This window comes from Helianthus annuus, chromosome 17 (assembly GCF_002127325.2).
Source record: "Helianthus annuus cultivar XRQ/B chromosome 17, HanXRQr2.0-SUNRISE, whole genome shotgun sequence".
NCBI lineage: Eukaryota > Viridiplantae > Streptophyta > Magnoliopsida > Asterales > Asteraceae > Helianthus > Helianthus annuus.
Genome location: NC_035449.2, coordinates 91,748,898 through 91,759,208, shown reverse-complemented (window position 1 = coordinate 91,759,208; position 10,311 = coordinate 91,748,898). Strand labels below are relative to the sequence as shown.

The 10,311-nt window shown below is 35.7% G+C and overlaps 2 long non-coding RNA genes across 2 annotated transcripts; both read left to right on the top strand.

Annotated features, from left to right (window-relative positions):
• Positions 1–5,925: 5,925 nt before the first annotated feature.
• Positions 5,926–7,909, top strand: LOC110923260. Its single transcript, XR_004887354.1, has 8 exons — positions 5,926–5,972; positions 6,350–6,538; positions 6,659–6,756; positions 6,829–6,937; positions 7,231–7,305; positions 7,419–7,511; positions 7,646–7,715; positions 7,832–7,909. It is a non-coding gene; the product is annotated as an uncharacterized LOC110923260 (long non-coding RNA).
• A 1,174-nt stretch (positions 7,910–9,083) lies between these two features.
• LOC118489347 lies at positions 9,084–10,311 on the top strand. Its single transcript, XR_004887353.1, has 2 exons — positions 9,084–9,322; positions 9,724–10,311. It is a non-coding gene; the product is annotated as an uncharacterized LOC118489347 (long non-coding RNA).

The following is a 10,311-nucleotide window of genomic DNA, read 5'->3' as shown; positions in this document are numbered from 1 at the left end:
TCATGGTTGTAAAACAAGGTTTTCAAGGCCGAGTACTCTCCGAGTAGTCGCTACAAGGCAGGCTGCCGAGGCGACTTTCTTTGACTCCGCCTAATTACTCGGAGTCAGTTAAACGCGGTCAACCTCGGCCAGAATTGGATCTAAAAGGTTAGCTCGGGGCTAGTTTGACTTAAATAATAATATAACATAATTTCTATGCCTATCATATTAAAGAATTAATATCATTTTCACGTATTTTGTTATAAATATTAGTAAATTTGTGTTATTTGACATATATTTAATCTCCAAAAAGTAATTTCTTTATAATTTAATATGTCCGAGTACTCCCCGAGTACTCTCCGCATAGACCGAGTACTCTCAACTCCCCGGCCGACCGACTAGGGAGCGCCTAGCGACTTTTGCAACCATGGAACACATATGATCATGTTATGCAACATTTTCTTTTCATTAGTGTTCACAGTAGAGTGGGTTTGGTTTATTCAAACACAAATAAGGGGGTGTTTGGTGTTGCCTTTTCAAAATAGATTATGCGTTTTCAAAATAGATTTTGCGTTTTCAAAACTGTGTTTTGAAAAAAGCATGTAGGTACATGCTTCTCCAAAACTGCGTTTTGGAGGCAGATAATCACTTTTTCATCCAAATACTTTTTTAGATTATTTATGTTTTACAAACACAATAATTAAATAATTATTTCAAAACGTAATCCTAAACACCCTCTAAATATTGCAGATAAAACTGAATAATTGAACATAACTCAAATAACTGACTAGTTGACAAATCATGGCTTGGTGATGGTTTTTTCAACTAGTATAATATTACTCTGGCATGTTATACGCAACCGGTTGTTTGGCCACAAAAACACGTGTCAAAGGTGAAAGGTAACAAAGATTGTTGTGCACACAAGGATGGACCGGATAAAAAATAAAGTTTCTGCGAGAAACTGATGGTTGTATATTTCTCGGACAAGTCAAGGTAGATTAATGATTGTTTGGGCGTGTGAAGAGGAGACATATGGCAATTCCAGTAGAAAGCGTAAAAAATTTCGCAGTGGAGGGGATGAGAAGCGGAGATGAACCAAACTCACATGAGATGAAAAGATTATGCATATTTTGTTGGACTTGAACCCTCTAAAGATATGATCAATGATAGGAGTTCGTGAGGCTATGACGTTTTAAGGAGAGTATAGATCTATCTTAGATTTTTGTCGAGGCCTTAACTCTTATAATACTTTTCTAGGGGATGCATATTACTTTCAAGGGGAGGTTAGTGTCACCTTTTCGTATCTTTTTGCTATTTCATCTGCTACTAGGATAGTTTACTCACAACTGTACGCTAGCGGTAGCTTACTACTATCATTATTAATACTTTTGTATAGTTGTTACCTTCAATATATGGAGAGGTTCATTAGCGAACACATAAAACTGGGGATACAAAGAACTATTACTTTTACATGTAAAAATCTTAGAAATATTTTTTTACATGAAAAAAAAAATCATTTTTACATATTTTTTTCAAAGATTTTTGTAAAAAAAAAATAATTTTTGTAAATTTTTTGAACTGTTTATAGACTCATTTTTTATTGGTACGAATTTTACACAATTTTATAAGCAAAAGCTTCGAAAAAGATTAAATAAATAATTTACAAGTAATAAACATAATTTATATGATTTTTTTACATGTTTTACCCAATCGGTTCCCAATGAACACACCTACATACATAAAGGATCCGTTTGGTTCACATAATTTTTTTTATAGGAATTGGAATTCATAAAGTGAATTAAAATTTGATGGAACTGGAATTAATTCCAATAGAATTTTGCATTGTGTTTGGTTTATAAATTGGTAAGTGGAATTCTAATGGTTAAGACCAAAAAAGACGAATTTGTCTTCATCTCTTTTACCCAAACAGGCAGAGCTTCGCCTCAAGAATACCCAAAAGTTACAAATGTCAAGACCCTAAACACCTATTTGTAGGCAGCCTCCATCCTGATGGCATGCTAGCGGATGGACTCCATCTGGACTCCATCCGGAAACTCAATAACAGTTTCCGGATGGACATTTCCACATCCGTCCGAATGGACTTGTTGTCCATCCGTACGGATGGGCTTCAACATGTCACAACTTTATCTTTTGTTCATTTGAGCTCTGGTCTTGTGACATCTGTTTCAGCTACGATACTTATTGACGCAAGCGATAGACATATGCACTCACAATTGTGAAATCTATGCTGACGTCACCTAGACAATGACATCTAACCACTATAACAACCTTTAACATCTGCTACAACTAAGACGCTGTTACATTCAAAACACTGTTGTCTATCCTCTGTTGATTCAACGTCTGATGAGTCTTATCCTCTGTTGAGCCTCAGCAGACCTTCTTCATTAGACTTTGTCTTCTATATTCAAAGGGTAATCAGAACTTTGCTTCTAGTAGACCTTAGTCTTCATCATTAGTGGTTTACTTTGACAGACCTTGTGAATTGGCAGACTTTAGCTTGTAGCAGACCTTTGGTATCAGCAGTTATTTGATGCCTTTATCATTGGGAGGAGAATGAATCCAAGCACTGTTATGAAGGATCAGTTGATTGCAGAACTATTTTGGCTTTCAATCATCTGTTCTTGAGATGAGATCTACATGAGCCAACACCGGGTTCGTGCGTGCCCGCACGAACTAAGGTAAATCCTGTTGGTAGGGGAAGTGAGCCGTGTGATGGTCACTCGCGCCCAAGCCTGATGCGAGATTTGGGACCATACCCTATCAAGACCAATGGATCATTTTAGAAAACCCGATTCTTTGCATTTTAAGAGGATACAAGTTAAAATAAGAAAAACGAAATTTCAGAGATAACACAAGGAGCTTACGGTTCTTAAAGTGAGGAATAAGGGTACTCATTGGCGAAGCTTGACCCGAATGACGGGGCAGTCAAAAACGTATATACCAATTTTTTTTATAGAACAGGGGATCGAAAACGTATATACCCAAAAATTTATATACGAAAACTACATATATAACAATACTGAGCGAAAAGTTCGTGGGGTCGGGCGCCCCTCCACGCCCCTTCTATACTTCGCCACTGAGGGTACTCGGGGCACATAATAGTTTAAATGAATGTTTCTCACATCAACAAGTGATCTGGCTTGGTAAGCTTCCTTTCATGATAAACTGGTATATATGGTAAAACTTGTCACACCCCTAAAATACCACATGAGAAAACACCGCGGGACGTGTGACGCACCAGGATCTAAGCCACCAATCACATTGAACTATAGTATATATTTAAATAAAAACTTGCATTCATTATCATAAAGTGTTACAAAACATTAAATGTAATTCATTGTATACAGCGGAAGCATAACTCATTTGTTAAGTGTTTCATAAACCATGTGTACATAAACCATTAGGCTTGTATTGCGATTCCATGTATCTCGACCCATGACCACTCCAGTATCCCAGACAGCAAGTTCCAATGATTTAAACCTATAGACCTGCAAGCATGCAGACAAGTGTGTCAGACAATGCTGGTGAGTTCAAAGTTTGTTAACGCGTTTAATTACCAGTTACCAGATTTAAAACGTTTCACAAATTCGATGTTGTTAATCACACGCTTACCGCCGATGGCTCCAGATGATTTGCCCTAAACCCCAATGCCTCTATCAAGCAATGGTCATGATGGGGGTCATTAGTTCATCACCGACCTCCTCGGTGCGATGTGAGGGTGCCAAACCTAAGTAGCGCTACTAACTAATACCCCGTTGCCTCCCCGGAAACAATCGGTAGGAGGGACTTGAGTGATAGATACAGACGTGTATTAACCAACAACCCAGGTTTAACATTCCAGTCAAACCCAATTACCCAGCATTCCTCCCCGGAACGTTTACCAGATGTCCCTCCCCGGGACGCACGCTTGGAAAAAGAGCAGTGAACTCACCTTAGGGTGCACATCAATAAGTAAACAAGTATAAAGACTTATAGGTTCGGTAAGCCCTTATATAATATCATCCCATTACTAGACATCTAATCAAAAGGTCGTTGTACGGTTTCAAAGTATGACCTTAAATCTTCGGATTTGGGACCCGCTAAAAAAATAACAAAAATTAAATTACTATACAAGTAACACTAATACTACCTTTTTAATGATCCATACAAACATAATTTCATATATTACGTGTATATATATATATATATATATATATATATATATATATATATATATATATATATATATATATATAGGTTTAGGATCCTGTACAAAGTGCTTAATTTGTAAGAAGTGTAAGAAATATTCCTGGAATGACAAGTGTCCATCCTCTTAATTAATTCAAAAGGGTAGTTTTGTAATTGTACATTTTGTCATTTAATTCAAATATCAGCGAATTATATGGTAACCAGCGAATTATATGGTAACCGTCATCAATCTCCAAAAAATCAACGAATTTCTTCATACTTTATCATAAATAGATCTATAATCAGATTCATGGCGTGGTGTTTTAAAACAACTGGATAAATTGACTATGATGTTGGTCATGGTGTTTTATATAGAAGGTTGCTGGGGATTCCAGATAAAACACCATGACTTGAATCATGGCGTGGTGTTTTATCTGGTGACATTGTTCATGGCATAGTGTTTTAAACATCTGGAGACAAAACACCACGCCATGAACAATGTCTCCAGATAAAACACCACGGCATGAATAATGTCTCCAGATAAAACACCACACCATGAACAATGTCTCCAGATAAAACACCACGATATGAACAATGTCTCCAGATAAAACACCACGCCATGAATAATGTCTCATGATAAAACACCATGACTTGAATCATAGATGTTTTAAAACACCACACTATGAACAAGGTCCCCAGATAAAACACCATGACTTGAATCCTAGTCTTGGTGTTTTAAAATCTGGGAATGTTTTGTATTTATAAAACACTACGCCACGAACAATGTCTCCAGATAAAACACCACGCCATCAACAATGTCTCCAGATAAAACACCATGACTTGAATCTGCGATTACGTTTTAAAAATCTGGGAATGTTTTAAAGTATGAAGAAATTCGCTGATTTTTTTTGGAGATTGATGGCGGTTACATATAATTCGCTGATTTTTAGGAGTTTGATGGTTGTGTTTGAAACGGTTACCGTATTTGAAAGAATGGAAAAGACACTATTGCCCTTCAATTTTACAAAAGCCCCTTCTAATTAAAACACAATTTACATTTTAATACCCTTTTGATCTCAACCATTAGATCAAAGATCCAATGGTTTAAAACACTTCTTACACTTCTTACACTTTGGACACTTTTTACCATATCCCTACCCTATATATATATATATATATATATATATATATATATATATAATTGCAATCTCAATTAACCATGAATTCTCATAACTCTACTATACACAGTATTCTAATCACTTAACAACCACCACCATTCCTGTACAAAAACATGATTCTCATAATCATTCCTATACATTATACATATCTATACTACTTTATAATACATATTAGAAGGACTTCTTAAAGTCCAAAAAAATTTCCTTAAAACACCCCTAAAGCATAATGTACAAGTCTTTTAAGCACCATAAAACATCACTTTCCACTTATACCCTTTGACACTTTTAAAGCATGGTGTACAAGTCTTATAAAGCACACCAACCTTTAAATCTAATTTTGAGCGGCGAATTTTTTTTCAAAATTTGAATGCCCGCTCATTCGCACTTCCCCATAGACTTTTCATTTCACATTTCACCCTCTGCTTTCTCTTCGATTTAGGGTTTCTTACTCATCCTGTCTTTCTTTCTCCCTCTCTCTCTACAAACCCATTTCAAAATTCAAACCCCCCTCAAACAAACCGATTTCAATTTTCACCACCCAGAAGAGATCTCCGGTGCGATCCAACGACGAACACTCTTCGTACAATCTCACCGGTGTAAACACATTCTTTTCATCAACAACTTCAGGTACTCTCTTCCTTGTTTCCGCTTCGTATTCTTCGTGTTTGGTGATAGTATCGAGGTGTTTACCTGAAGAAATAGCGATTAACGGAGCTGAATCGTTGATTCAGCGTATCGAAATAGTAGAACGATTCGTTATTTGCGCTTCTGCTGATTCCGCATCACGCATCTTCATTACTGTTGTTCTGTTACTTCTGTAATCATCGTTATACTTCATATATAGTCTTGATACTAGCTGATTACTTTATTTTTGTTCACGATTTTTGCTAATCTGTTGTTTAATTGAAGGTTTTGATAGTTTATTTGAGCACTTGAGCTGTTTGATTTCATGTTGTTGAAGGTTGATTTGAGCCCTAACAGGTGTTTGTTTCATCAATTTGCAGGCATCTGTTGAGCTACCTTTATTATCTTACAAAAGTTAAAGAGGAGAGACTGAACGTATTGGAAAAAGCGTGAGCAAAATCTGTAGAGGATTAAAGTGGGAGAGTGGGGAGCAGTTCATAAAAGCATTTTGTTTGAGGGGGGTTTTCAAAAAGATGATGATGAAAGCCATCTGAAAATGGCATGAGCACGTAAGTTCCATCATATTATTTCACATCAGTTGGTTTGCAATCTGACTCAAAATTAACGGCATAAGTGATTGTCTTTTACTACGATAATGTAATTATTAACCAAATCCTCTTTGTATTAAGTAGGAGCTTAATAACAAGCTACAGACAAGCAGATGGTTGTTTTGGTGAAGAGCTGTTTAGGCTCTAGAATTAAAATATAGCAAATTCTTGGCAATGGAGTGAGTATGATCTATTAACATTGTATATATGAATAAATCATAGGCTCTGTTTAAACTTTCTTCTGAATGCAGAAGTACTCTTTGATAAGTGATCTGAATGACAGAATATTACCAAAGCAGCACCACCTAAGGCTGGTGGGTAATGATTCAGAGGTAAAAAGCGTGAAGCGCGCAAAAGCAGGTATTTTGCAGCTTATTTACACAATGATTTTCTTTCTGTTGTGCCTCTTGGAATAAAGGAATATGGCATTATGATGCAGAGGTAAAATACACTTTTAAATGACCGTTTTTCAGTTTGACAGGATCCAGGTCGAAACCTGTTCTGACCTAACATGTCGCTCGACTCGACCCTCCTATTTGTACAATATGTTGGTTTTGTATGATTATTTGTGCAATATGTTGGGGTGTGGCATGAAATTAAACTGTTATAACTAATGTTTTAGACCTTATGAGCTGTATCCAATTTCATTGTAGGTTCTATTGGGAGAAGGCTACTACGCCGAAAGAATGTCCAAACAAACAGTTGAGATTCTGAAAAGAAGAGGAAAGGTTTTAGAGTCACAGATTGAATCGCTTAACGCTGTAATATTCTATTGGGAGAAGGCTACTACGCCGAAAGAATGTCCAAACAAACAGTTGAGATTTTGAAAAGAAGAGGAAAGGTTTTAGAGTCACAGATTGAATCGCTTAACGCTGTAATAAAGGATCTCAAGTTTGAGGCCTTGTTCTTTGATGAAACAGCTACCGAGGCTGCTGTAAGTTCTCATCTCTCTGCAGAAATGGCAACTTATGTAGAATATCATATATCTCTATATGGGTTATTGTATCTTTATATTTTGTTTTAAAAAAGATGACACAAAGTCTTAACTTCAAACGATGATTGAAACAGGAGGGTATTGTATAAATAAGAGAAGACTATGTTGAAGAAGCTTTTAATGAAGATAAGGCCACAAAAGCAGGTTCATATCTCGTATATTTGATATCTTCTTGGTTTGAAACAGATACAACGCTCATGGATATATGTCAGTAAATTGTCATTTCTTTTTGCATTTTGAAATTTTAAAATGAATTTCAGGCGAAGATGATTTTGCTCGTATTTTATCGCGGATTGCTGAAGAAGGTGAAGATAAAGAAGAAGCTGATGAGGCTGATATTGACCCTGAGTTTGGAAATTTAGAGGTAAGGTTTAGACTTATTAAATTTATACTACATCCGTTTACATAATTGCTATTTAATTTCTTTATTATAGATGTTTTAAAATTATTGAGATTAATGAACACTCAATAAACAAAAGATCTCTGCAAAATTATACTGCACAAGATGTGTCTAAGCCATTTAAGTTAAGCAGCTAATTTTTCTTATTCTCTTTGTCGACCTTGAATAATTTTATTTACCTTTTATCAGCTACTGAAAATCTCACAAAAAGATGTCTTTTATTATTTCGCAAATTTTTAAAGTTATTAAATATCTTGTTTACTTGAAACTTGCGGATCCAAGAGACGCTGGATATTCCTGTATACAGAGGTTAGTTTGCTGTTAACATATCCTTTAATTACGATTCTATTCACAGTTCACCATTAATTCAACGATATTTTCTATTTCATTGCCAATTTTGATTTAGATATATGACATTAAATGGTCATGAACTGTATAATGGTCTATTAGGAATTTGGGATCATGGATTTTTAAGGAATAGATAATTTCATCAGATGTAAATAAGTTGCAATGTTTGATTAGGCTCAGTTCGGCTTAAGCGTTGCGCTATGCATGATTTTCGTCCAATTTTTTTTTTTGATAGAGTTGGTAAAATGGAAAGGTTGGGCAAACCGTAAATTGGGTTTTGACCAAATCACGTCATGCTCATACGGGTCGGGGTGGTTCTACCCCCAAATCTTAGTTAGCAACCACGTCTTAGTTGAGTATATAAAAAACATTTTTAAATTCAATATTTCATTTCTGGCAGTCTGTTCAAATTGAAAATTAGCTGTAATGACCACATGTGAAGTGATCTCTCTAAACCTAAACAACCATTTTCTCTATCGTTGTTTTCCTTGGGCCCATTTCTAACCCGCGTCCATGTTTTATGTTGGGTCCATTCCTGCTCCATCTGCTAAGTTCCGATTTGATTGTATTAAATTACTTGAATTAATAATTATACACTTAGTTATAGCACATAAAACTTAGTTGTTATTTTGTAGATAAAGTGTAGGAAGTGTGGAGGCAAATCACTACATGCAAAAGGGGCTGGTGATCTTAACAAACAAGAGAAGAGATATTACGAAGCGATACGTTTTGATTCGTTAAATGGACTGCATATATTCAAGTTGTTTAAAGGGTTACAAGTTTGATTCGATAAATGGATTGCAGATAAGTGTCCCTTTCTTCCAAAACTATTTTTGGTGTTACAAGTTTAGATTATGATGTTTTGCACTTGGCTTGGACTGCAAATACTCAAGTTGTTTAGATGGTTCTTTCATGTGGTGTTGATGGTTCAGGTTCAACTTTGAGATATCCTATGACCCACATGGCACATGGCATATGACCCGTGGTTCGTGGCCCGTTTCAGGTATCGTTTCAGTGCGTATGTTCTTTTATTGTGTGTATACGTATAAGGTAAATCACAAAAATAGTGGTTATGAAGTCATTTATTAGTTTTCACTATGCAGGCAATGTAAAAAATTAGAACGCTTTCCTTAGAAAGTAAGAAAAGGTTTTAAATTTAGTCAAATTACGTTTGTTATTGTTATATGCGATCTCTTCAAATTTGCATAGAATTGTGTGTAAATGTTACTAAATTAAACAAATTAAATATTTCATTTTTGAATTGGTACAACACGGTAGATTATTTAAATGTATGAATTGGGGGACCAATTAATTGGATATGGTAGTGCTTTTGACCTATTGAGTAATAAGCATCTTACAAGGAGTCAATAAGGGTTATTTTTTTTTTCTTCTTTTCTTTTTTAGGAGGATGGTTTTGATAAATTAAACGTGAGAATTGAGATTATGGCTGCAATAAACAGTTTAACCATAACAGTTTGGAATTGCAAATGACTAGCTGCAGAAACGAAGACGAATCCATAGACCATGATTTCACTTGTCTTACAGCCGCGAATGTTTGGCAGCACATCAGCTCCTGGCGCAAATCACTCAGATGCATTTCTTCTCCGTTAAAGATATATTTGATTATCATAAGCTCTTACCAGATCAAAGCAGCAAGAGACGGCTCATGCAAGTGGTTTTGTTGGTCTCTTGCTGGTATATTTGACGGGCCAGGAATAGGTGTATATTTTGGGGGAGATCAATTTTTGTAGTTACTTGTGGATTTGCAATCAGTCAAAGAAGTTGGGTCTAGATTGGACCAACTGGAAGTGTTTTGATGTGTAATTTTGTTTGTTAGCTGTAGTTGTTTTGCTTTGCATTAGGTTGGTTTCTAATGAAAGTCGTCGTTCGAAAAAAAAATTGTTTGGATAATGGCTGCCAAAAAACATGTGCAGGCTATTTTGAACAATAATCATTGAGCAAGTTGTTTTGAACCAACTGTTTGCGTAATCA